This window comes from Myotis lucifugus, unplaced genomic scaffold, assembly GCF_000147115.1.
Source record: "Myotis lucifugus unplaced genomic scaffold, Myoluc2.0 scaffold_61, whole genome shotgun sequence".
Lineage (NCBI taxonomy): Eukaryota > Metazoa > Chordata > Mammalia > Chiroptera > Vespertilionidae > Myotis > Myotis lucifugus.
Window position 1 is genome coordinate 1,514,120 of NW_005871109.1, and position 25,475 is coordinate 1,539,594.

Here is a 25,475-nt window from a genome sequence, read left to right on the forward strand (position 1 = left end):
AGCACCAGGCACTGGCAGTGGGTGAGAGCGGTGGTTCAGGCACAGGCAGTGGGTATGAGTGAAGCCAACACTGGCAGCAGGTACAAGCACCAGGTGGGACTGCTGTGTGCAGGAGCAAATAATTTTCAGTAACCACCAGAGGCTCGCCCCAATGACGCAACCGGCGCCCCACCTTGGTCTGGCACCCCAGCTCACCTGCTCCACCATCCCACCGCAGCCAATGCCTGCCATGTTCCGGGCTCTGCTGCCGGCTGCCAATGCCCGCCATGTTCCGCATGTGCCCCCTGGTGGTCAGCGCACGTCATAGTGACTGGTTGTTCGGTTGTTCCGTTATTTGGTCTATTTGCATATTAGCCTTTTATTATATAGGATTACATCTACATAAATGCCCAGTGAACTTGAAGAAGTCATGTAGGACAATCCTTTTCCCCGCCACATGTTACGTCTAGCATCCCCAGTGTCCCCCTCACCCCAGTGAAAGCCCTGTCCCCACTGTGACAGCCAATCACCCCACACATTCCCCAGATTTCCTAGAGGGGGTGCTATGTACTCATTTAGAACCCCTAGTGTGGTTCAACTTTCTTTACTACAAAAAGAGAAAGTACAAAGAGAGGTTAAGATATTTACACAAAGCCATATAGAAAATCAACAGCAGTCAGGACTAGAAAAGCAGAAAGCATGGATAGTGGAGAAAAATGGTGTTCTAATATTTATGTTTATGAATTGCTAGACAGTGTGCTAGGTGCCTTTTGTTATGCCCATACAGGATCTTATCTAATGCTCCTATCAACCTTAGGTATTAGTTCTATTACCATCCCCAATTTTCAGATAGAGACACTACATTTTGGGGAAATAAGGTTACTGCTCAGGGTCCCACTTTTGGTAATGATAGAACCGGATTCTATCCAGTCCTTTTTCTATTGCTTCTAGCAGCTCTCCCTCCAGGTCTCTGGGCTCACAGGTCTGGAATCAGGTCCCTCACTCTAGGAAACAGTAACTGGGATGCATGCTATCTGAAAAGCAACCGACAAAGAGAAAGATGGTTCAACCCCAGCTTCTTGACCCTCTTGGCTCAGCCAACCTGTGGTCAGTGCTCTGACCAAGAAGCGCAGAGGCCTGAGCACAGGAAGCCAGCTCTGGATGAAGTCATGGCTCATCTTTCCCTAGACTCCTGGGAGAGCTGGCTTGAGCTGCCAGGGGTCAGGACAGGACAACCAATGTGACTGCAGGGACTGTTCCTGCCCCGGAAGGCCCAGGCCTCCACAGTCCCCTCCACGCTCCACAGTATGGCAGGCAGCAGAAGGGCTGGGCCTGTGCCACCAAAGCAGAAAGGGCCGGACAGTGAACGAGGGCTTGGTCATCAAACCTTGAGGTATTAGGTGTGGGGAACAGTCCACAATGGTTACTGCAGCTTCATGGCACACCCGCCTCTGCTCATTTAACCCTCAAAATATCCCTATGAAAAGATAGTGCTATTTCCACCTTACAGAAGAGGAAATTGAGACCATGAGTGACTGGTACTTAGTTACACAGCTGGCGAGGGGCAGGGCTAACACTCAAGCCCAGGTCAGACCGGCCCCAACCACCTTCCTCTTCTGTACCTTTAAAAACACTTCCTGATGTATGTACATCAGGAAAATAAATACTGATAACCTGTATCTGTCACCTTGATCTAAACCCTCCCTGCAGGGCCTGGCAGGGCTAGGATGAACCCATCTGTTGGTGACAGTGCAAAGGCCTCTGCCCCACAATTTGTTCTGTCAAAACAAATTCTGTGGAGGATCATAGGAAAATGGTTCAACTCAGGCTCCTGTCAAATGATTTCTTGCAAAATAAGTCAGTTGGGCCAGCCCAGTCGAATGCACCATGGGCTTACTTGTAGAGCTAAGGCTGTGAGATACAGCCCCACAGCCAAGAGCACAGGCGCTGGAGCCAGCCTGCCTGGATCCATCTATGCTCTGCCACTTACTTGTGTGTCCTCTACTACTCAGTTTCCTCTTTGGTAAATAAGGATATTGACATTATCCACCTCATACAGTAGATAAGACAATTCCTATAAAGTGTTTAGAACAGTGCCTGGCACGTGGTAAGCACTCAATTAATGTCGCCCATCACTAATATTAATATTGACTGTATGCCACATAAAGAATAGCTGAAGGTACTGGAGAACATATACCCTGTGGAGGGAGATAAAGGGGGTGGGGAAGGGAAGGGAAGGGGGTCCATGAGCAGACTTCCAACCTTGGAAAGTAGAATGAGTCACGCCACGCCTACAGACTTTTGTTCTGTGTTGCTACAAAGGGCAGAACTAGGTCAATGAGGAAACAGTGCCAAGAGGCAGATTTGAACTAGAATAAAGAAGGATTTTCCAGCAGGCAGACATGCCCCTAAGGAGAAACAGGATGCCTAGTGCATGGGGGCCTGCAGGGTGAGGGACCTGTCTGTCATGAGCAGTACAGATGGGATTTTCCCGACAAGAGGGTGACCAGAGGACATGACCCCTGATGCTCCTTCCCCCTGGACCATTCTATCACTCTGATAACGGGCAAATAAGTGTGATAGCCAGGGTGTGGCTGATTAGCTTGAAGGAAGGAGGATGGACTTTGGACCAGTCTTAACATACACAACCTTCAGGACTTGCACTGAATGGTAGTGGCAGAGACAGTGTCTGTGACCAGCAGTGGGCCAGGGAACCAAATGTGGTTCTTAAACACCTGCTGGGTGCCTGGCAAAGTAATTCAGAGAAAGTGTGACATGGCAGGGCCGTGGCAACAAACTACCAACATTTTTGTACTTTGGAGAATTTGAAGACAGCATCAATTACTCACGGGACACACAATATGAAGTGGTCGGGTGGGCCAACTCCACCGGCCGGGGCTGAGACAGGAAGACTGGGGGTCATTTCAGTTCACAGGCAACTTCCCAACCTCCTCTCAGGAAAAGGTTTCAGTCTTCTTACCACCAAACCTTTTACTGACACAACCCACTGACCTGGACCTGAGTACTGGGTCTCTCGGGCCCAGCCGCATACAGTGAAAGACCACGGCCTCGGAAATGACCAGGGGCAGGAAACAGGAGCAAAGGGGGAAGTCGGCTCCTTGAAAGTTGATGCAGAGGTGGGACACCCAGGAGACATCCTCCATCATGAAATATTATTACCTTTATTGACTAAAAATAAAAAATGTTTTTAAAAACTAGAAACTATTTTATTAACAAAAATATTACTAGACTGTATCAAAACTATAATACAAATACAAGAAAAATATAAAATTATCAAAGGAAAAAGCTCATCAGCCATTTTCGAAGTATTGGGAAACTGCTAATGTATATATTTTCTTTTTAAAAATATATTTTATTGATTTTTTTACAGAGAGGAAGGGAGAGGGATAGAGAGTTAGAAACATCGATGAGAGAGAAACATTGATCAGCTGCCTCCTGCACACTCCCCACTGGGGATGTGCCCACAACCAAGGTACATGCCCTTGACCGGAATCAAACCTGGGACCCTTGAGTCCGAAGGCCGACGCTCTATCCACTGAGCCAAACCGGCCAGGGCTAATGTATATATTTTCAACCCTGAGAAGTCAAGAGCAGGTAAGTGGCTGGAGGTATAAGAAAAAAAATGTATGCAGATGACACTGAGGACATTCTATGTACTGATTTCATTCTTTGCCACCTGGAAAGACCTGGCAACATATTTAACCACTGTCCAGGTGGCTAGGAACTCACTGGGCAGGAAGACAGACCATCTCTTCTCAGAGGGAATGTGCTCAATAACTTAAAGGCTCTGGCTTCAGTCACTCGGGCTCCTGAGCTGCTGGGTCTGGGGGACCCGATTCCTCCCTCCCCGCCACCAACCTCATCTACAGCAGGTCCATGTCCCAGCACGTCACCGTCCTTTACCCTCCAGTTGGCTGTCTGCCTGTAGCTAATTCCCACCACTTCTTCCTCCCCTGTAATCTCCCCTCTCCCACTGGCTCCTCTCTATGCTGACTGTGACAGCCTTAATTTAGACCCAGGTCACCCCCTCACATCCTCCTAAACCACTGGCCTCCAGCATTGCCCAGAGTTGAGTTTTCCAGTAGCTTTCACAATCCATCCTTCCTCATAAAGGTTGTTCTCGTTCCCTCTGCCCCCTCCCAACCTCAGAAAGAGAACTAATACCCAGGACATCAGACAAGAAAGAGACAGGTCCCAGTTCCCGTGTAAGTTCTAGTGCATTGATCCCCGCTGCCAGAGGGCTGCATGAGGAAGGATAATGAGGGTCAGACAGTGATTACTCTTCTACCTGGAGCCAGAGGACTAGAAACGGCAGCCCTAGTGCCACCCGCATGCTGTCCAGCACAGGGCAGAGCATTCCACTGAACTCACCTGTCCCTGGCCGGTGCCCCGGACCCTTTGGTATTCCTGAGACATGTCCTCAATGATCCACTTTCGGGGCTCCTCCCAAACTGCCGTATTTACCTTCACTGACACCGTGCTTTCCCTCCCCTCGCACCCAGCAAATGGGCTGCACCTTTCTCCATCAGAAGCTGCACAGCATGCTTTCCCAAGTGGGTCAGAGAGCAACTGAGTTTACCTTTGCCTTGGCATCCTAATACTCAGATGCCAAAATTCCGCAACCTCACCATTTCCCCTACTCAACTAACCGTTTGTTGTACACATATAACTCCGTCCACGTATACAAATGGTCATCATTCCACTGTCTTGATGCCTGAGACTGTGAACCCTGAAGGACAGTAACCAGACCTGTTCAACTGACTGGCTCTGAGCTCAGCACAGCAGGGCACCATCAGAGAAAAGCCAGAGACTGCGGCCCCAGCCCAGCTCTGCCATAACTCGCTGTGGGGCCCTGGGCAAGTCGCTGTCTTCTCTGAGCTCAGCTTCCCCACGGATAGTAAGACTTACTGGAACGAGAGGGCCTCTGAAGTCTCATCCAGTTCTAACGCACTATGAGAACACAGGCCAAAAGCGCTGGATTCATGTCTTTTCATGACTACATGGATAATAATCACTCAGGGCTGGGCTCAGTGAGATATCACAATATAGCTCCTTTGAGTGGCACGGAGCCGCCATTGTCATCAGTGAACAAGCCTGGAGTGGATATTTAGCGCTATGGAATGTGTGCTTGTATAGTTAAGTATAATGGACAATGAAGAATGATTTTATCTCCCTTTAGGAACATAAGTACACTATTCTATATTTATATCTTCCATCTCCTAATTTAGACAGTGTAGAACTTTTTCTGATCACTCACTTGCCAATAATTTCACTCTACATATAAATGAAGAATAGGAGTCATATAAGTTCACAGAGTGAATGGATGGTTGATTTACAGAGCCCCTGAAATGTGTGGCTGCAGGCTGAGGCTGGCAACCCCATAATTAGATATGGCATGCTCTGCGATGATGTATTTTTTACTGTTTTTTAATAACTCAGTTCTCCTTCTGGGATGAGGGGGAAAATGGAATTTGTTAAAAATAAATTGAGATTTAGTGGCTTTTCAGCCTTCTGCTGCTTGTTGCTCACAATATTCTATAAATAAAAGAAGCCCTGCCCTATAATGCACTGTAAACACCCACAGACACTCAGAGCCAAATTCTTCCAATTATGACCCTGTGCCAGTTGCCAAGCTACTGCAAGGACCTACTTGAAAGGCAGCCATCTAGGCCATTTCCTGATTAAGCTGCCCTGTAGCAAGGAACTGAGGCCTGCTGGCCTGCTGCTTTGGCATTGTATCTAGTCTCAAATTATTGTTCCATGTTCTTGAAATTAAGCCCTTTCCTCGTGATCAAATTATAATTCAGAGGTAAGTGAAAACTAACTGTCCATCCATCTATCCATCCATATGCCTGGGTCATGTGTGTGTGAGGATCCTGGGCTGTCACACATTGAGCTTAAACCAGATGGCAGAGGTGCATTCACAATGGTGTTTTTAATTGCCCTGAGCAAATCAAGGTCAAACAAAAGTAGGTCAGCGATGGCATGACAAGTGAGTCAGAGGCAGCTGCCCTTCTGCTCAATGGCTTCCCTCACTAATTGGTTTGGTCCAATTTAGCAGCAGGCTAAAATGGTCGTTTAAAAATCCATACTATCCCCCACAAGGGGCAGTGCAGTTGGCATTGGTGTCTAGCTGACTGCTTTGTGGCTCAGATGCCAATACAGGTTGGGCAGCCCAGCTTTCAGTGAGCCCTTAAAAAACTGCACAAAGAGAAGCAGGAGACTGCAGTGTGCCAGAGTCGCACTGAGAGAGAAATCGTTTCCAGCTCCTTAGATACCAGGATGCTCAAAGCAGGACCCGGAACAAAATGGGCCCTGGCTAGAGACGAATGAGCCTCCTTCCAACCCACAAGCCTTCATTCAGTGTCAGCTCAACTGGGGGAGTGCTCGGGGAGGGTGTGAACCCAAGAGGCCTTCCTCTAAAGGCCCCAACATGATTCCCAGCCCTAGGAGCTCAAAGTCTGAATGGGGAGCCAATTCGTAAACAAGTATCACCCAAAAGAGAACTGATATATTCTCTGTGGTTAGATTTTCCAATCTCAACGCTGGCACCTATACTTATAGGGCAGAATTGTTCAAAGAAGGAGTGTCCTGGAAAACTTGGAACCCAGGGGCCACAAAGTATGGAGCCTCCTCAGAGAGGCTCCTCTGGTGTCCAATCTAAAGTGGCCATTCCTATGACTCACACCCCACCCGTGGATTCTGATTTGTTAATTTCTAAAACAACCTTGTTTCTTTGTGTCTCCTCTGATTAGCATATGAGCATCATGAGAGCAGAGACCCTCTTCTATCTTGTTCTCCAGTGTTTCCAGAGCAACTAGACCAGTGACTGGCTCTTAGTAGGTGCTCAATAAATATTCACTGAGTACACAAATCCATGTCAAACCTCAGGAGGAGCATTCTATGTCCCAAACCCCCTCAATCCTCACAGCAGTGTTATGAGGTGAAATCCTTCTTTCTCCTGTGTAACGAGAATATCAAAGCCCAGAGAGGGTGCGTGTTTTTCCCAGCCCCACACATCTAATGAGTTGATAGAGCAAGAATTTCAAGCCAGGCGTGAAGAGTTCTAATCCTGACTTTGAAGTGAGCATCTGTTGCTTTTATAATTTAGGAAAAGCAAAAAAGAAAAACTTTAGAGGAAAACCTACACTTCAGAAAGAGCTTTATATCAAATGATCTCATACATGAGGGATTTAGTTCCTGTGCCCCAAATCCCAGTGTCACATTCACCTTCAGAGGCAGGGACTACAGCTGGAGCAGAGGGAAGGACTCCGGAGCTCCTTTATAAAGGGTTCATTCCTGTATTTCGGTGGAACCCCAAAGGCCAGGCTGGGAGGGGAGAACACATCAGCAGTGACACCCACATTCCTGTCGCTGTTGGAAACAGCAGGCTTATTCCATGGTTTGCTGGAAAGATTCCCGGGAGAGGCCTACAAGCAAGTTAGAAGACTGGGGAGTGAAGGTACTTGAAATTTGTCTTCTCCCAGGAATTTGCTTTCACCCATACTTTAAAAACTGATTTTTTTTTTAAAAAAGGAAAGAAAGCATATTTCTTAGTATTAAAATTTCAAAAATTTTTAAATTGGAAAGTAGAAATTTACATTTATCTCAATTTAAAATGCTAAGCCCTTCTGAAGCTCAGCATAAGCACCTTTATGATCTAGGTATCACAATGACATTTTTATTAGTCTGATATTTGGGGCAAAAAAACCACAACCACCTCTCCTGTCTGTCTGCTAGATGCAAGCTATGCTGGAATGTATGTGCAAATCAGCAGGTTCATCTCAGCAAAATGGCCAGGCCAGTTCTAGTGTCTGAATAACATCTCAAATATGGGAAAGAAACAAAAACAGCAAATAGTATCAGTAAAACAGGTATTTCCAAATGCTACCAGGATGGCCTAACAACCTTTGAATAAAATATCCTATAGAAACAGAAAACCCTTCCTGGTTATGAACGAGGAGCAGTGGGATGACAAAAGAGCACATAAGCTATCTCTCTGGATCTGAATTTCTCAACTGCAATCCGTAGGTGGCCTTTGGGGGAAATCTCTCATGAAAAATGTTGGGCTTGCGAGTTGTATATTTTTGGAGAGAGGCTTCATACATTTCTTCAGATTTACAAAGTGATGAGACCCCAAAAGACAGGGACGCCCACCAGCTCATTCTGCTGCTGCTCCTGTTTTCTTTGGACAATCCTACTGACAAAAACAACTATATAGGAAGCCCCGCTGGCTTTCACAGCAGACAAGGTGACATCAACAATCAGGGAAAAGTGTCCGAGCTCTTGCCTGAACAGCCCCGCCATAGGGGAGAGCTTGGTCAGTGACTGAGAAGAGGGCACTGGCGGGAAGGGACCAAGGGACTGCTGAGCCTTAGCTTGACCCCGCTGCCCAGATAGGAACAAATGGCACAACCAGAAAGAGCAAGAGAGCAAACTGCGGGACCAGAAAGTCAACAGGCAAGATGCACTTGGGAGCAGCAATGTGGGAAGAAGAAAAGACATGGGCTCTGGAGTGAGGCAGGGTTATGTTCAAACTCTGGCTCCACCTACATACTAGCCATTGGCCTTGGATGGGGGAAGACGATGATGAAGATGACAGCATCTATGATGACCTAGTGTAGCATAAAGCAGATAAGTACTTATGTATTTATAAAACAACATGTTATTTCATTTAATTTTCACAGCAACCCTATGAACCCTCTCTATATTATCTCCATTTTCTAGATCTGAGAAAAGAAGGTTAAAAGGATTAAGTGGCATAGCCAAGGTCCACAGCTAGTTGGGATTCAAACCCAGCTCTGTTTGACTCCAAGCCCCTGTTCTTAACTATTGAGCTCCACTATAGTGTGGGGCCTCAGCTTCCTCATCTGCAAAAAGGATAATGAAACTCACCCCTGCAGGGTGGTGAGGGTTAGACAGAATTCATGTAAAGTGCTTAACATGGCACCTGGCACACGGGAAGCTCGATAGTGTAGCTATTAATGTCGTTTGGACGACATCTGGACCTTTGGAAGAGAGAGGGAGATGTGGGCGGTGGCATCTGGCTATACAGATGGTACGGCATTTCCTTTCACAGGGTGCAGCAAACAGGACTGGGCACACTGAACCAAGGTCTGGGGTGGTATACTCCTGGAGAGGGACAGAGAGGGGGACACCTCAACAAGATGGGCAAGAACGTGTTTACTCGAAGATGAAAGACTTTCCATTAAAAAGTCTTTGGAGAGGACTGGGAACTTTTGGAAGAAGAAATAACTCAAGCTCAAGAAGAAAGTTCTCAAGAGGCGGTACCAGACTGCACGCCTGGGCCTGGGCCGGGAATGGTGCCCATTGTCTGACTCCCTGATACCCGACAGAGCATGACAGGTCCTGTGCATGTTAGGGGTAAGGGACATGTTGAACTCAAGTTGTCAGTAAACCAGCCTGAAACAGGGGCAAAACCTAGGTATTCTTAAACAAAAAAAAAAGAGGAGCTTTTGTTAGAGCAAGTGTCCTTTGAAGTTATTACGGAGAAATGCACCCAGCACAATGACTCAGTGTGACCTGCAGTGGGTAAGATCAAGGGACCGTCTGCAGGAAGGAGTCAGGCTCACTGACACCACCACCTTGACTACACCCTTAGTGAAGATCGAAGAGGGGGCTTCTATGGAGCAGCAGTCACTCCTCAGAGGCCAGCAGCACTGCTCAGGACGTGCTTCCTGGGGCCGACGTCTGCCTGGGGAGAAACTCATCATGGAGTGTTGCCAGCCTCTCCCCAGAGAAGCTAGTCCCCTCCTGCTTTTCTTAGAAAGGAACCACTCCACCAAGTTCTCCCAATAGGAACCAAAGATACTCAAAATGTTTCACATTCTGTCATGGGTCCCCTCTTCTCCATCTCCACAGCTCTACACAGGGCTCAGGAGCAATTCCCTGGACCATTTTGACTGCCTCTAACTAGTTTTGCTGCTTCCCCCTCTAGTTCAGCCCCCGCATGGCCACCAGCTGGCTTTCTAAAATAAAAGTGCTGACCACGTCACTCACCTCCTGAAAGATGTCTACTAGATTCGCACTGCCCACGGGATAAACACTGAAGTCTTAAATTGCATAAACTCATTCATTTTTGCATTCACCCATCTAGTGTATGATGATCCCCTACTGTGTGCCAGGAGGCTCTGGTTTAGGCCCTGGAGAAAGAGTGGTAAATAAGGCAGGTAAGACAAGATCCCATCCTCACAGATTTACATTCTAGTGGAGTAAGACAAACATATAATATTAAGTCAGGTAAAGGTGAGTGCTAATGAAGAAAAATAAAACAGGGTATGAAGGCAGAGTGATGGGGTAAGGGATGGGGTAAGACAGTGCTTGTTTAGATAGGTGAAAGACCACTTGAACAGAGACCAAAATGGAGGAAAAGTGAGCCAGGCGAAGACATTGGGGAAAAGTGGCCCAGACAGAGAACAGCAAGTGCAAAGGCCCTGAGGCAAGAAACACAGTGGCTGGAATGGAGTGAGCAAAGTGGAGAATGCTAAGAGATGAGACCAGAGAAGTAGGAGGGGCTGGCAGGCCATGGCGAAGAGTTCAGATTCTATTCCAAGGATTCTAGGAAATGACTGAAGAGTTCTGAGCAGGGAAGTAATGTGATCTTATCTACTTTTTAAAAGGTCACTCTGCCTGACTGAGTGAAGACTGAAGCAGCGAGGCCAGAGTAGAAACAGATGGGGTCATCTGGATGAGGGTAGGGAGGTGTGGTGGCTTTTAAGACATACTCCCATGAAACAACTATCAAGAATCATGAAGATATAATGTGAGGACTGAAGGAATGAGCAGGATCAAGAATGATGCTTATAGTTTGGGCCTGGGTAACCAGGTAAGTGGTGGTGCCACATAATATGGGGGGTCTGAGGCGCCCTTTAAACATCAAAGTGTGGATGTTGAGTGGGCAATGGTATGTAAGCTGCGGGCTCAGGAGAAAGGTCTGGACTTGTCAGTTTAAGGATGACCACAGGGATGTGGCACTCAGGTCCTCATCTCTTGGCCCCAGTTCCAGGCACGTACCCAGGTGTCACCTCCTCCAGGGCTCTCACTCCGCCCTGTGGCTCCTACTGCCTGGAATGTCTGCCTGGACTTTTGCCACGTAGACTCCTACTCCTCTCTCTCTCTCTTGTTTTATTATAAGAAGAAATTTTTTTTTCTTGTTTTAAGATATGGTACATTTTCTCAATGGATCTTGAATCCTTAAGTGAAATGGTATCTTAATTATGAAAAGACAAAGTCTTCTCCTTGGGTTTCTAATCGAAAAGGGTTTGGTTTTTCTTTTCTCTTTCAAATATATTTGTTGGGGGTCTACAGTATACCATGCTTTGTCCTAAGTGACAGAGAAAGCAGAGGGTAGATTACAAATGACTAAATGATATTTGTCATTGGATTGACAATCATTTGGTCTATCTCTCCTACTCCTCTCTTAAGACTTGCTCAAAAGTCACCTCTTGTCTATGAGACCCTCCCGACTCCACAGAAGAGAGCCACTTAGTTCTCTTTCCCCACGGCACCCTGTTGCATGCCCTGATGATGTCACAAGCCCAAGTCTCACCACAATCTATTTGTACCTTTGCTCCCTGAGAGCTCCTTGAGGGCAGTGAGTGTAAGTCTATTCCTCTCTGTGTACCACCTAACATAAGGCCATGGTGAACATTTGCTAAATAAATGGAGTTCTCTCTGCAAAGAAGTGCAAAAGAAATTATATCCATGTAAACTGACTCACACTGCAGCTGCCGTGTGCAAGGGGAAAATGAGGTGCTGTCACTGAAGCACAAATAAAGCTCAATGGGGTAGAACCAGGTCTTCCTTTGAGGAGTTTCTTAACACAAAATAGCTTCAAGAAATCTAAGAGTTGAGCATCTCAGGATGTTGGGAGGTGTAACTGTACCTGATAAAGGTGTTTTGGGTTTTACTGTGGAAACACCCAGCAAGTCCAAAGCCACAGCACTTGGGAGTTGGAGACAGAGGGAAGGACACCTGGAATTCTGACAGCGACCCTAGAGGGTGGTCCTATCTGCCCTCTTTACAGATGTGGACAGTGAGTATCAGAGAGGTTAGGTGATTTGCCCAGAGTCACAAAGCTGAGAAGACAGGAGCCAGGATTCACACTCAGGACTTCTCGATACCAGTGCCTGTGTTCCTTCCAGCACACTCCACAGCCTCACTCTATGATATGAGGTCACATGGCGAGAAGGATCTTTAGGGACCACCTGGACCCCAAACTGCACCAAGGAAATGTAATTCTGCAGAGGGGTGTGATTTTCCCACTGCGACTGCGGAGGAGTCAGCAGAACCCAAGCCGGAAACTGTCTCTGAGCCCCAGGAGCACTGGGTCTGCGCTCCCTCCTATAGTCCTCACAGGGCAGAGACAAAACAAAAGATAACATTTTAATGGTCTAACTTATCTGCTTACAAGTACCTTAGAAATAAAAGTGAGAGGATGGGAAATTGCGTTTTTCATCACTTATTACTGGCTGTGTGATTCTGGAGCTCTACTGATCTGAGAAATGTGCTCACCTCATCAAGTGGGTTACAGAGCCAGCAGCAGGAAGTGAACTGACCAGTATGTGGCAGCTCTCTCATTCCTTCAGACAAATGTTTGCTTCCCACCTATTGTCTGCAAGACCCTGAGCAGAGGAAAGGGATAAGAACCCTAGAGTTGAACTGTGGCTCCCCACTTGTGTAATATTCAGTATAGTAACCTCTTTAAGCCTCAGTTTCTTCATCTATAAAAAAAATTAACATTCCCTGTTTTACAAAGTTGTTCTGGTAACTAAATGGGATGACACATGGCCCTGGTATATAGGAGTGACTCAGTAAACACCAAGTGGCTGGTGGTTTATTCATTGCCAAGAAAGAAAAGGAACTTACTCATAGAAAAAGGGAATGGAACAAATTAGCTACACCAAAGCTCTTGTGAAAAACTCAGCAGAATGAAGTAGCATCATACTCTAAAAATTTACTACAGCATAAAGAAATTCTTTAAGAAATTTTTAGTGGCTGAGCATCTTAAGGTAGGGGAGAGAGAAGGAGAGGCAGAATGTGAGAAAAGAGAGGATGAATTTGAATACACCACTGTATTGGTAAGAGTCAGGAGAAGTTAAAGTATATACATAAAAAATAATGCAACTTTATCACTAAAGGATAAAGTGGCCTATTAATTATATACGGGCCTATCTTCTCTGTCAAGCTCCTATTCAACCTTCAATACCCTACTTGCTTGATGACTTCTTCCATCCCACCGCACCTAGAGGTTAAATAATCATCCCTCTACTAACTGATTCTTATTATTGCCTATATTATACCACCTCTGCTCATTAGGCTCCCCTACCAACATTGAGCTCCTGAGAATGAATATACATTGTATGATTCATCTCAGGGCTCATATAGTGGCTTTCCCCTGGCTGCAGGATCCCCAGCCATCAGCTACCAGTTTGGGGCATCTCCAGAGGAGAAGTTTCTCTCTATAGCAGGAAAAAGAGAGAGGACTTACATTTATCAAGTGTCTGTTCTGTGCTGAACATCTCAGAGGCACCTTTGAATCTTAAATCATGTATTCCTCGAAATACCCCTAGGAGGGAATTATCCCTATTTTTACAGAAGGGGGACCCTGAGTCTCAGAGAGGTGAATGAGGTCAACAGCCAAAAGTTTGTGATGCTAGTATAAGTGAGGAGGCCAGGATTTGAACCTGGGTCTATCCAACTCTTGATCCCTGTTTTCACTTGACCAGACCACCCTGCCTGTGTCTAATGAAGCTGAGGACATCCTAGGACGATATGTGGTCTGGGCATCAAATCTACTGTCAGATTCAGAAATGAGGTCCATGTTAAGAAGCTTTGGCCAACACAGGACAACCTGTTAGCAAAAGCCAGACATCAGCTCAGAGAGGCAGAGAGGAGGCTTTGGAGAAGGCAGGACTCAAAGTTTCATATGCAGTTAGCAGGTGGTAAGCTAATCATTTCCAGAGACCTGTCCTTTCCAAAGAGAAAAAGATATTCCAGACCAGCAGTTCTCAACCACATGTGATCCGTTAAGGTTCCTCATCAAGAATTCACAGACCTGCCCTAACCGGTTTGGTTCAGTGGATAGAGGGTCAGCCTGCGGACTCAAGGGTCCCAGGTTCGATTCCGGTCAAGGGCATGTACCTTGGTTGCGGGCACATCCCCAGTAGGGGGTGTGCAGGAGGCAGCTGATTGATGTTTCTCTCTCATTGATGTTTCTAACTCTCTATCCCTCTCCCTTCCTCTCTGTAAAAAAATCAATAAAATATTTAAAAAAAAAGAATTCACAGACCCTTCCCAAATGCTAAGGAAATGTTCTAAAACATGACTGTAAATGCCAGTACTCTGAGGAGAAAGCTGTGGACGAAAGTCGCCACAGGAAGTCTGGGAATGTCACTTCCCTTTCCGTTCTCCACCCTCGACTCAGTGAAGGAAACATCCATGGTGTGCCGCAGGCAAAAAGCCTTACAGTGGTCTGACTCCACTACCTGTGGAATCAGAAGACTGTGTCCAAGGCACTGTCACTTACCAGCTGTGCGACACTCAGTGAGCCAGACCTTTGAGCTCAAGTGTCCCCAGATATAAACAGAGAGGAGAGGGGAGTACCTGCTTTATAGGGAGGCCATAGGGATGCTATGAGAACATACACATAGGAAGAACGTGGTATCTAGGTGCTAGGAGGTGATGTAGGGAACCCTTGGTACCTCACTACATCACCTGCCACCTCCCTCTCCCCAGATCTCTTGGCACTCCCTGGTGCAGCCATTTAGATGCTGACCCAGCCTTGGTGGGAAGGACGAGGCAGCCCTGGGAGAGCTGTGGAAAGGAAACTGATTTGGCTGTTATTCTTCCAAAGGCTTCCTGGCACAAGGACAATTTCTAGATACGTATTTAATAATTACATTGGTTACAGTAGTTGGGGAAGATTTTTGTCACCTTACCAGATGATATTCACCACCAAAATCAAGGTATGAAAACCATCTAATTACATCTCTAGCTTAATGTATTTTGAATGCTCTTCTAAGATAAATGTATCATTTTGATGGCATATTTGTGAATTTTTAAAGTTTACTTTTTTAAATACATGTTTAAGCAAAACCTAAATTATTGGAGTAATAATGGGACACTCTTGGGAGGAGTGTGAATTGGTACAGCCTTTTTGGAGGGCAATTAGGCAATACTGATTTAAAATTTAAATGGCAAACTATTCAAGCCCAAAGTCCCACTTTTAGGTATCTATAGCACAGAAAATCTCATGCAAAAATTCACAGGTTTGTGCTACAATGTCCACAGCAGCCATGGTGGCAATGGCAAAAGATCAGAAACAACCTGGGTGTCTACCAATACAAGAATGAGTAAATAAACGTAAAATGCATCCATACCATGGAGTACAGCTGTTAAAAATAATGAGGCACGTTTATCTGCACATTTTGAGTTGAAGAGATAATACAGGAATTGGAAGTTGGCTATAAGAAGGAAAGTTGCAGAACAGTATGCATAGGTTCTGTTTTTTACAGAACACAAGTAAAAACCAGTATGTTGGGGGTGAGGGCAAAGGAGACAGGGATTGAGAGGTGGGGGGTGGGGCATAAGCAAATGAAAATGTCCAGGACTGTACTCAACAAAGTCTCAAAGGTGCCTATCTTTGGGGAGACTGGGAAGAGGTCACAGAAGACTTTCTTCCTTTAAGTTAATGCACACCAGTGTTGTCTGAATCTGTTACAAGTGTGTACTCTTTCATGATGACAAAAGCAAAAAAATGTACAAGCTCAGAGGATAATAGTTTTTTTTTTTTTTTTTTTTTAAATATATTTTATTGATTTTTTACAGAGAGGAAGGGAGAGAGATAGAGAGTTAGAACATCGATGAGAGAGAAACATCGATCAGCTGCCTCCTGCACATCTCCTACTGGAGATGTGCCCGCAACCCAGGTACATGCCCTTGACCGGAATCGAACCTGGGACCTTTCAGTCCATGGGCCGACGCTCTATCCACTGAGCCAAACCGGTTTCGGCGGATAATAGTTTTTTAACTGTCAGTGTTGGCAAGGACTCCCGTAAAGTAACTACTGTGGGATGCAGCACCTCCTCCCCATCTCTGCTGGTGGCCACCAGTGCCGGGTCCTCACTGGCTGGAAAGAGAGGAGGGAGGGACCTGCCTAAAAAAACAGCCACGAAGGGGATGGTATCCATGGGGGAGAATCTCAGACTCCTCACCTATTTCAATAAGGATTCTGCCAAATTAAGACCATTTCAACCAGATGGCTAATAAAAAGGGCTAAGTGTCTTTAACTGTTCAAATTTACAACATCATAAATTACTGAATTAAAGCATGCACTTGTTTTCAACCTCCCTTAAATAGAGGTAATCAAAATTTATATCCTGCATTACCCAACATTTTATGTTGACTTGTAAGCCTTGCTGAGGACTTCTTAAAAATTGTTAATGAGAAATTCCCACAGGGAGGAGAGAAGATGACTGACTCTACTAAACCCAAAAGGGCCTACATAAAACACCACAATGGCCCCTTGGGTTATCATAAAAAGGACAACTTAGTGAGTGAAATAACCTTCCTCTCTGTGATCAAAGTTGCTAGTGAATATGTTCTAAATGAACGCACAGTGTCTGAGAGGTGCTGGCTACCTGTAACACACTCGATTACCTTCAGGCCAGGTAAAAGGGCAGCAGCTGGGTGGGGCAGGGCAAACTAGAGAAGCAAGTCCCTGAGGAGGGGCCGCTCCTCGGCAGGGCTGTGAGGGAGGATGGACCCAGTGCCACCGCACCTTCGATTTTCCATGAAGACCTGGCAATCCAGATGTCTAGACAATACCTACCAACTTCTAAAAGTTAGTCACTAATTTAGAAGTTTTAAAACATTGTGAGGATGGGCAAAATATATCTCCAGGCCAGATGCAGACAATGAGTAGAGTTTTCAACCTCTGCTTAAAAGTATCTACATTTCAATAATAGATCATTTTTGTTCAGTTTTAATTTTAGAAAGATGGGTGAGGCAAAAACACAGTATAGACTGGAGATAAACACAAGAACAGTTGATCTTAAAAAGATATTTCTAACATTTAGACAGCAATGGTAGTTGTCTATATCAAATATCAAATTCTGAATAATTCATTTACATTTATTCAGCTATACTAGGCACAAAGTTCTGAGAGCGAGAATTTCTCAGGTTCAGAGAGAAGTCCTACAATTTACTGTTAATGAACCTATAAGAACTTACTATACTACTATGTATTAAATGTTTACCGTTAAACATTTAAAATACTAACAGCGCCCATAGAAACACTTCTCTGTGCCAGGTGCTATTCAGGCATTTGGTACCCAGATCACCAAGGTGCATCACACAGCCTCTGGGCAAGATTCCAAAAATCTCCCTCCAAAACAAAAAGCAAAACAACAAACTTAGTCTCAACATCATAAAACTGTGCTCATTTTCTCCAAAGCCAAAATGATAACAGCTTTTTGTGCTAATAATAATAAATACTGCACATAATTTGCAACTCACAAAGTGCTTTTCTTACACCCTCACTCCTCACAGCCTATAACTGCATTCAGACTGTATCTCATCCAAAGTCTTCTTACGATTATCATTCACAATACAACTTTTTAAAAACAACAGTAATGGAGCCCTAGTTGGTTTGGCTCAGTGGTCAGAGCGTCAGCCTGCGGTCTCAAGGGTCCCGGGTTCGATTCTGGTCAAGGACACATGCCTGGGTTGCAGGCTCTATCCCCAGTAGGGGGCGTGCAGGAGGCAGCCAATCAATGATTCTCTCTCATCATAGATATTTTATCTCTCCCTCTCCCTTCCTCTCTGAAATAAAAAAAAATATATGTAAAAAATAAATAAATAAAATAAAAACAACAGTAACGGTAACAGATATTTGGTGTTTTCTCCATGTCTGGTACAATGCTAAGCACGTTTTCGTTTCACCCTCACAAGAACCTCATAAAGGTGATTACTATTATCACCACCCCCGTTGACAGGTGAGGAAACTGAGGCTTAGAGAGCTTGTGTGGTGTGTCTCAAGTCACATCCCTAGCAGGCACAGAGTTGACATTCTGAAGCAGGTCCCACTGAGACCGGTGTGATGAGTGCCCTTATTTAAAGGCATGCTCCTCGAGGAGGCAGCTGCCCTCCAAGCCCATCTCAGTTTGCAGCCAGTAAATGCACTGAAGGCGCAGGGCGGCTAAGGTCCTCCTCTGCTCCTCCCCCATGCCCCTTTCCCCACTTGGTCAGAAGCCATTTTTTTTTTTTTTTTTGCCTGCTCAAAACCAGTGTCACTCGGAGCTCAGCCAGCCAGCCTGGCTCTAGGCAGTGGTTCTCAACCTTCCTAATGCCGCGACCCTTTAATACAGTTCCTCATGTTGTGGTGACCCCCAACCATAAAATTATTTTCGTTGCTACTGCATAACTGTAATTTTGCTACTGTTATGAATCGTAATGTAAATATCTGATATGCAGGATGTATTTTCAGGGGTCACAATCCACAGGTTGAGAACTGCTGCAAGGGCTCTGGAGGACCGGCAAGGTCCGCTTGGAGGACCAGGCTTCTTGGCAACAAAGCAAAGTAGCCAGTCCCCTGCCCAGCCTGCTGGAGTCTAGACAGGGCTTTCACATCACTGCTGCCTGAATGGGATCTCGGAAGAGGGTCCTGGCAGTCACAACAACCCCGTGAAGGTTGCCAAGGTACCAAGGTGGGGGGCAGGGAAAGAGGAGGCACCTTCGGCTTGGGAGAGGAGAAAAGGTTTATTTAGCCATCAGCTATAAACTATCTATTATTCAAGGTGCCACATTAGACCCCCAAGAGAGGGAGAACTGGTCTCTAATGCATACAGGGATGAATTATGCAAGTAAAACAATAAGCAAGAAACACACACACACTCACTCACTCACTCACCAGCACAGGCCCACGTGCACACAAACTGCATCATAGATCAGCCACTCTATGTCCACCCTCACCCCTTCTGTAGACCTCTCAGCCTGACTGTACAGCCTGTCTGCCATATCACAGTGAGCACACTAGGAAAGACGAGGTCATGATGACACATGGTGGTCAGAGCCATCCCCCTGAGTGTGTCCCAGTCCAGAGGAGCAAAGGGAAGGCTAGCTCTGTGCTGGGAGGAGAAAGGGGTCACTTCCTTACAAAGGGACGACTCAGGGTTGGCAAGGTGGAGAGAAGGAAGGTGAGTGTGCAGAGGAACAGACCTGTTCAGGCACAGATGCTTTCTTAGCACAGCTGGCTCTGATTTGGAAACCAGAGGTGAGGGTGCAGGCTAAAATGTGGGGGGCCCTGGGAAACCCCTTTTATGTTCATAGCCCAGACTCCCATGATGTAAGTGGTTGTCTGGGCAGTCAGGCAGGCTGTCAGTCAACTCTTTGGTCAGGCTTCTGCTATCATGGGACAGACAGGGGCTGCCCAGTGGGGAACAAGGATTCACTAATCTAGAACGACACAAATCAATGTAAAATGGGAATAGTGGATAATGGGCTACTGGAATGTGTGGCAGAGGGACCATGGGGTATGGAAGAATGGGTAAGAACACCTACCCACTCAGGCACTGGGGCCAAAGTCCTGCTCACATTTCCTCAATTGATCTGGACCTCAATTCCCTTGAATGCCATCTCTGGGATAATAATGATAACACTTACCTCAGCCAATACCTGCTGAGGCCCTAATACTAAGTCGTTACCCACCAAGAACTCTGACAGTGCTGGCCACAGGGTGAGCAATCACTAGGCAGTATAAAAAGATAATGGTAATGGTGAGGATAAAGCCTTATCAGGGAGGTGGGAAAGGTTTCCCAGTAAGAGGCAAATCGGCTGGTAACTGAAGGGCAAATAGTCATGAACTTGGCATATTGGAAGGAACATGCATTCCATGTGGAGGGGACCAGCTTATGGAAAGTCCCTCAAAGGGAAAGATGTATAAGTATTTCCGGGCAAGGACAGCCGTCCCAATGCCTGCTGGAGCCCCCTGGTCAGCAGAACACCTCTGCTTTAAGACGGCTGCTTCTTCTAGAAAGTTCTCCCAGATTACGGTGAAACCCCAATAAAAGCTGCATTCTCAGCAGTTTCCCAGGTCTGTGGCAGAACTAGGAAGTGAAGAAGATGCAACAAGCATCAAGCTGAAGGCCCCAAATGGAAACATGAGAATGTATTGCCTGTCTCGTTGGTGCATTGTGCCAGCACCCATGGGGAACCCAGTCATGGACTGGCATCCCTGGGGCCAGAGCCTGTGCCTCAGTATCACTGAGGACTGAGTGAAGATAAAGAGGCCGTGGGCACTTCCACAGAGGACCACTCGCTATCCTCACGCCCCCAGACAGAAAAGCATTCTCAGCTGAGCTGTGGGAGCAAAGCTGTCAGCTGCTAGCAAGAATTATTTTCGCTAATTTAGAAAATTTGGGATTCATCCAGGCTGAAGCTGGGCAGACCTCATTCCTAAGCATTTCTTGATGGATTATTTTTCATTTTGAATTGCTATTACTATCCCATCAATAGCAGGAGTTGTGGTTGTTTTGTTTTTGTTTTTGTCAGCATAAAGAATACAGAGAGGTTCAATTCCCTAGGCCTCGGGATGCTGGGAGACACAACGAACAGCCACAAACCCAGTCCAGAACAACCTATGCTGCACTCAAAACTGAGAAGAAGGGACCCCACCAAACCCAATGGCCAATGAGCCTCCAATTTCATACACATCTGTTCATGTTATTAATCTGCTGTTTGGCTGCACAAACAGACATTTCACTCCTTTACAAACATTTACTGTGCTGGCACCGAGAACCAGAGGTTGTGTGTGTGCGTGTGTGTGTGTGTGTGTGTGTGTGTGTGTGTGTGTGTATGTGTGTGTGTGTGGTCCCCACCCTGAAGGAGCTCAGTTTACTGAACATAACAGATAGTAAGTAAATCAACAGTTATGCTGATAAATGCTCAGGGAGAGAAAAATGCAGGGTGTTTTGGAACCAGGAGGAAGGTCATCTCCAGGTCACCGAGAAGTGCAGGGTGGGGAAGGACGGTGTCCGGAGAATGGAAACTTGACTGAGTTACCAAAATGGGGAGTAGGGGTGGGTCACTCCTAAGAGAGGGCCCAGCAACGGCAAAGGCACCAGGAGGCATAGGCTGTTGGAAGGTTGGACTGAGGTTAGAAATATGGGTTAGAGAAAAAGTGAAATGAGGAAGGTGGCCCAGGGCCAGATTATGAAAGAACTGTAGGCCCGCTGACGGGACTTGGGTTTTCTTCTAGAAGCAATGAGAAGCCCTTGAAGAGTTATAAGCAGTAGAAAGCCATGGTCAGATTTGTGAATTAGAAATATCTTGCTGATAGGAGTGTGAGAGTGGCATGAGGGAGGACAAAGATGGACACAGGAAGACAAATGAAAAGCCTGTTTAAAAAAATTCCCTACAATGGGTCCCAAAATGAAGGAGTAAAGAGGGAGAAGGTGTGAGGTGACAAATTAGAGAGATGGTCTCCACAGGATGTGGCAACTGGTGGATGATGACAGTTGAGGGAAAGGACAAAGCCAAGAATGACTCCTACAGTAGACAGAACTGAGGGAGTGTAGTCCCACCCAAGGCAGGCAACAGACACACAGAGAGAGACACATTTGGTACCAGGGGAGGGATGAGTTTGAGATACCTGCGGGGCCACAGCTAGGAGTGAGGGCTGGGAGGGGGTTTGGGGCTGAATATGTAGATGTGGATGACTCCCAGTTAGAGGAAGCAGTAGATGAGCTCACCTGGGGAGAACACTTAGGGTGGCATGAAAGGGACCAAGCAAAACTTTATTAAGCTAAGGACAAAGAAAACTGGCAAAGCAGACTGCAGAGGCTGAGGTCTGGAGGACAAGGAGAGGGCAGGCCAGATAAGGAGTGAGCAGACCCAGGAGGGGAAGGGAGCGCTCAGCACGGCCAGACACATGAGGTTTGGAGGGAGCCCTGCTGAGGGAACAGTTAGCTGGGTGCTAACCACCACAGCCAAGCAAAAGAATTAAACCTCAGTAGCATTATTATGACATTTTCCCCCAACAGCCTCATTATCTCACGTCATGTCTTGGTGAGGACTTCCTGATGACCCTAACTAAACTGTTAGCCCATTACCCTCCACCCCCCTCTCACTTTATTTCACTTCAGAGCATTACCATGCTGCCTGCCCTTGCACTACTGTGTATCTCAGACCTCTAGACTGTCTGACTGACCCACTAGGACATCTGCCTAACGAGGACAGAGCACTTGTCTGGTGTCATTTCTATAACCACAGCACCGAGAGCACCTTGTCCCAAGTTGTCTGGCTCATTAGAAGCAACAAATATTTAGTGAGCACATACTACATGTCTGATACCATGTAGATGCTGGGGGCACAGATGCAAACAAGACAAAATAGGGCCCTGCCCTTGGAGCTTGAAATTGGAGGTGAGCAGAGAGAAATACCAAGTATCGAAACAGAAAGTAGATTATAATTGCCACAGAGCTAGGACCGAAATCCTACTGACATGCTTCCTTTCCAAGCCCAGGGCTGCCGCCTTCTCCAGCTAAAGGAAAACAGTATCTGGTGAAACAGTTAAAGTTAAGTGTGAAGTTTGGGCTTCATCTCTTCTAGAGATCCCACACTCCTTCCACCCTTTTAGTAGGTGCCTAGGAAGTGGAAACACCCACTAGAGTCTCTGAATATTTAACCGGAAGAGCTCAATCTGTCTCTAGTAATTCTATGTAAGTAGGAGGAGAAATTCTGACTTAGATGGGAGAAAACAGGGAGCAGCATAAACCAGGGGTCAGATAGAACTGGGTTCAAATCCCTTATAACCTTGGGCAGGTTATTCAACCTATGACTGGATTTCCTTATTGCTGAAATGAAAATAGTACTTCCCACGTCACAGGCTGTTGCAAAGATAAAATAAAGTGACAGCTAGAGAGTACTCAGCACTGTACCTGGTACACAGTGAGTGTTCCATAAATGGTGACTCTAACCCAGTTATGCCTGTTGCTTTTATTACTCTCTTTTAATTGCTATATTCACATAAACCAAACCACAAATGACTTAGAATTCAAACCAAAGAAGGTGCACTCAAAATAATCAGAGCGTAAATTGCTATCTAGTTGAATGACTTGAAGAATTACTTCAAATTACCATATTTGAGCAGACTCTGCAGTAAGAAGTTTTATTCCAATTTATTGGTCCTCCAAACTTAGGCAAATCTAAGTATTTCCCCAACAGATCATATCTTGTCTCATGGCAAGAGTCCAAACAGGACTGGATTCTGCAGTGCAAGTTGTGGCAGAGCTATGCACACCACGCCTCAAAGGGAGCCTAAGAACACAATGCAAGCCCAATGTACACACAAACTCCCAAACACAGCTTGGCTCCAGAGAAGGAAGTGAGAACTGGTCCCAGCATGCTTTACCTGCCTCAAAGCTAAAGAACAGGTTACTTAGACATGCAAATACTGAAATCTTATGTGTCGCCTTTTTTTTACCACCCAAACTCTATGAGTGGTCCACTTTACTAATGTCTCTGATTCTTTATTCCTTATTTCTGTGCAACCCTGGGCAACTTGGCTTCCTTCCACTTCTTCCTGTCCTTGGCCCCCCTCACAGCATCACATATCTCAAGGCCATCTGTAACCACCTTGTCACAGATTTGGTGCCCTTCTTTCAGGTCCTTTCTCCCTGGTCCTTTTCCCTTCCTGGGACTCCCACCTTCCGGGCTCTGGTTCTTTTCTACCTTCTTCTTTCCATCCCAGAGTTGGGTGCACTCCCCAAGGCTCAGGCCTCTGTTCATCATGGGAGAACTTATTTAAACCGATGGCTCCTGTTCTACATCTCCAGGCCTACCCTCTAAGTCCAGGCTTCAGCCCTGCTTTTCCAATTGTCTATGAAACACTGTCATCTTGAATTCAATGTGTCTAAAACCAGACACATCAACCACGCTTCTTCACACCTGATGTCTCCCAAGTTTAAATTTTTATCTTTGGCTCCTGTCGTTAAGAAGCCTGAGAATCCTATGGTTCTTCCTTTGCAATCTCTCTTCGATTGGTCCTGTGCTCTCATTCTAACCACTCTTACCCACATGACCTCATGCCTGGATCACTTTGGCTGCCTTTGAATAGGGCTCATGCCTCTTGTCCAGGTATCAGATGAATGTTCCTAACATGTCACTCTGCCATTTCACTTCTTTGCCCAAAATAATGTCAATAGTTCCCCACTGCCTACAGGAAAAAGACCAAATGCGTTAGACTGGCATTTAGGGATTAGAAAAGGAGTGGGCAAACTACAGCCCACAGACCAAATCTAACCCACTACCTAGTCTGTAAATAAACTTTTATTGCAGGGTGGGGAACATCTAGCCTGTGGGCCATATAAGACCTGCAAAACCATTTGGTCTGGCCCTACCAAAGCATTGGGGTGAGTTAATTGTTTGACCAAATACAGCAGGTTAATTTTGTTGTTGTTAATCCTCACCCAAAGCTATTTTTTGAATGACTTTGGGAGAGAAGGAAGGGAGGGGGAGAGGCAGAAAGAGAGAAACATCAATGTGAGAGAGACACATTGACTGGTTGCTTCCCACACGCTCCCTGACCATGGCCAGGGATTGTGCCCTTGACCGGAATGGAACCTGGGACTCTTCAGTCTAAGGGCCAACGCTCTATCCACTAAGCAAAACTGGCCAGGGCTAGCAGACTAATTATTAAGTTAACAATTTCAAGTGGCCCAGAATGATATTATAAATATCCAAATGGCTATTGGAAGAAAAAAGTTCCCCACCCCTGCGTTATTGGAACACAGCCACACCCACCATTTATGTATTATCTATGGCTGCTTTCATGCTACAATGGCAGAGTTGAGTAGCTATGACAGAGACCACATGGCCTATGAAGCCTAAAATATTTACCATTTCATCCTTTATAGGAAAGTTTGATGACCCTAGTCTAGAATAATCAAACACCAGCAGATCCTGTCAAAGTTCTTGCCCATGACTCCTTTGGATGAAGTTCTCTACAGCTGAGACCACTTTCACTGTGTCTTACGCCCACCGTCTCAAGCCCAAAAAGTTTATTTCTCTCCTCCCTGGACTTCTTCCTTCAAACAAAGCCAAAGTTCTACCTCTCCATGAGGCCATCTGCATCTATCCCCTGTCTCCCTGGATGGCCTTCTCTGGCCCCCTCTCTGCAGCTCCCACAGAAGCCTACACTGACACTCCATTTCTGTGGATCTGTTCCTCCTTGACTACAAGCTTCTTTAGGGTTCAGGCTTGGTAACTTCCACAGAGCACCAATGACAACTACTGATCCTTGATAGCATAATTTCGTAAGAAGGCATCAAACTTACCAATGAAGGCCTGGGATTCCACATTTGAAAAGTTAAGCTTGGGTCCAAAAGTGTGCACTCTGGCCAGCACCACCTACAAAATAAGCCAATGAAATAAGTGTTTAGCTTTAAAATAGAATA

At 46.0% G+C, this 25,475-nt stretch overlaps 1 protein-coding gene across 10 annotated transcripts in view; it reads right to left on the minus strand.

Moving 5' to 3' along the window:
• The window catches only part of ARNTL (aryl hydrocarbon receptor nuclear translocator like), a 105,029-nt gene that overhangs the window by 47,602 nt on the left and 31,952 nt on the right, over positions 1-25,475 (minus strand). For all 10 annotated transcript variants that reach the window (XM_014456589.2, XM_014456592.2, XM_014456591.2 and 7 more), the window contains exon 2: positions 25,356-25,428. The gene's annotated coding sequence lies outside the window, so the exon portion shown is untranslated. The remainder of the gene's footprint in view (positions 1-25,355; positions 25,429-25,475) is intronic.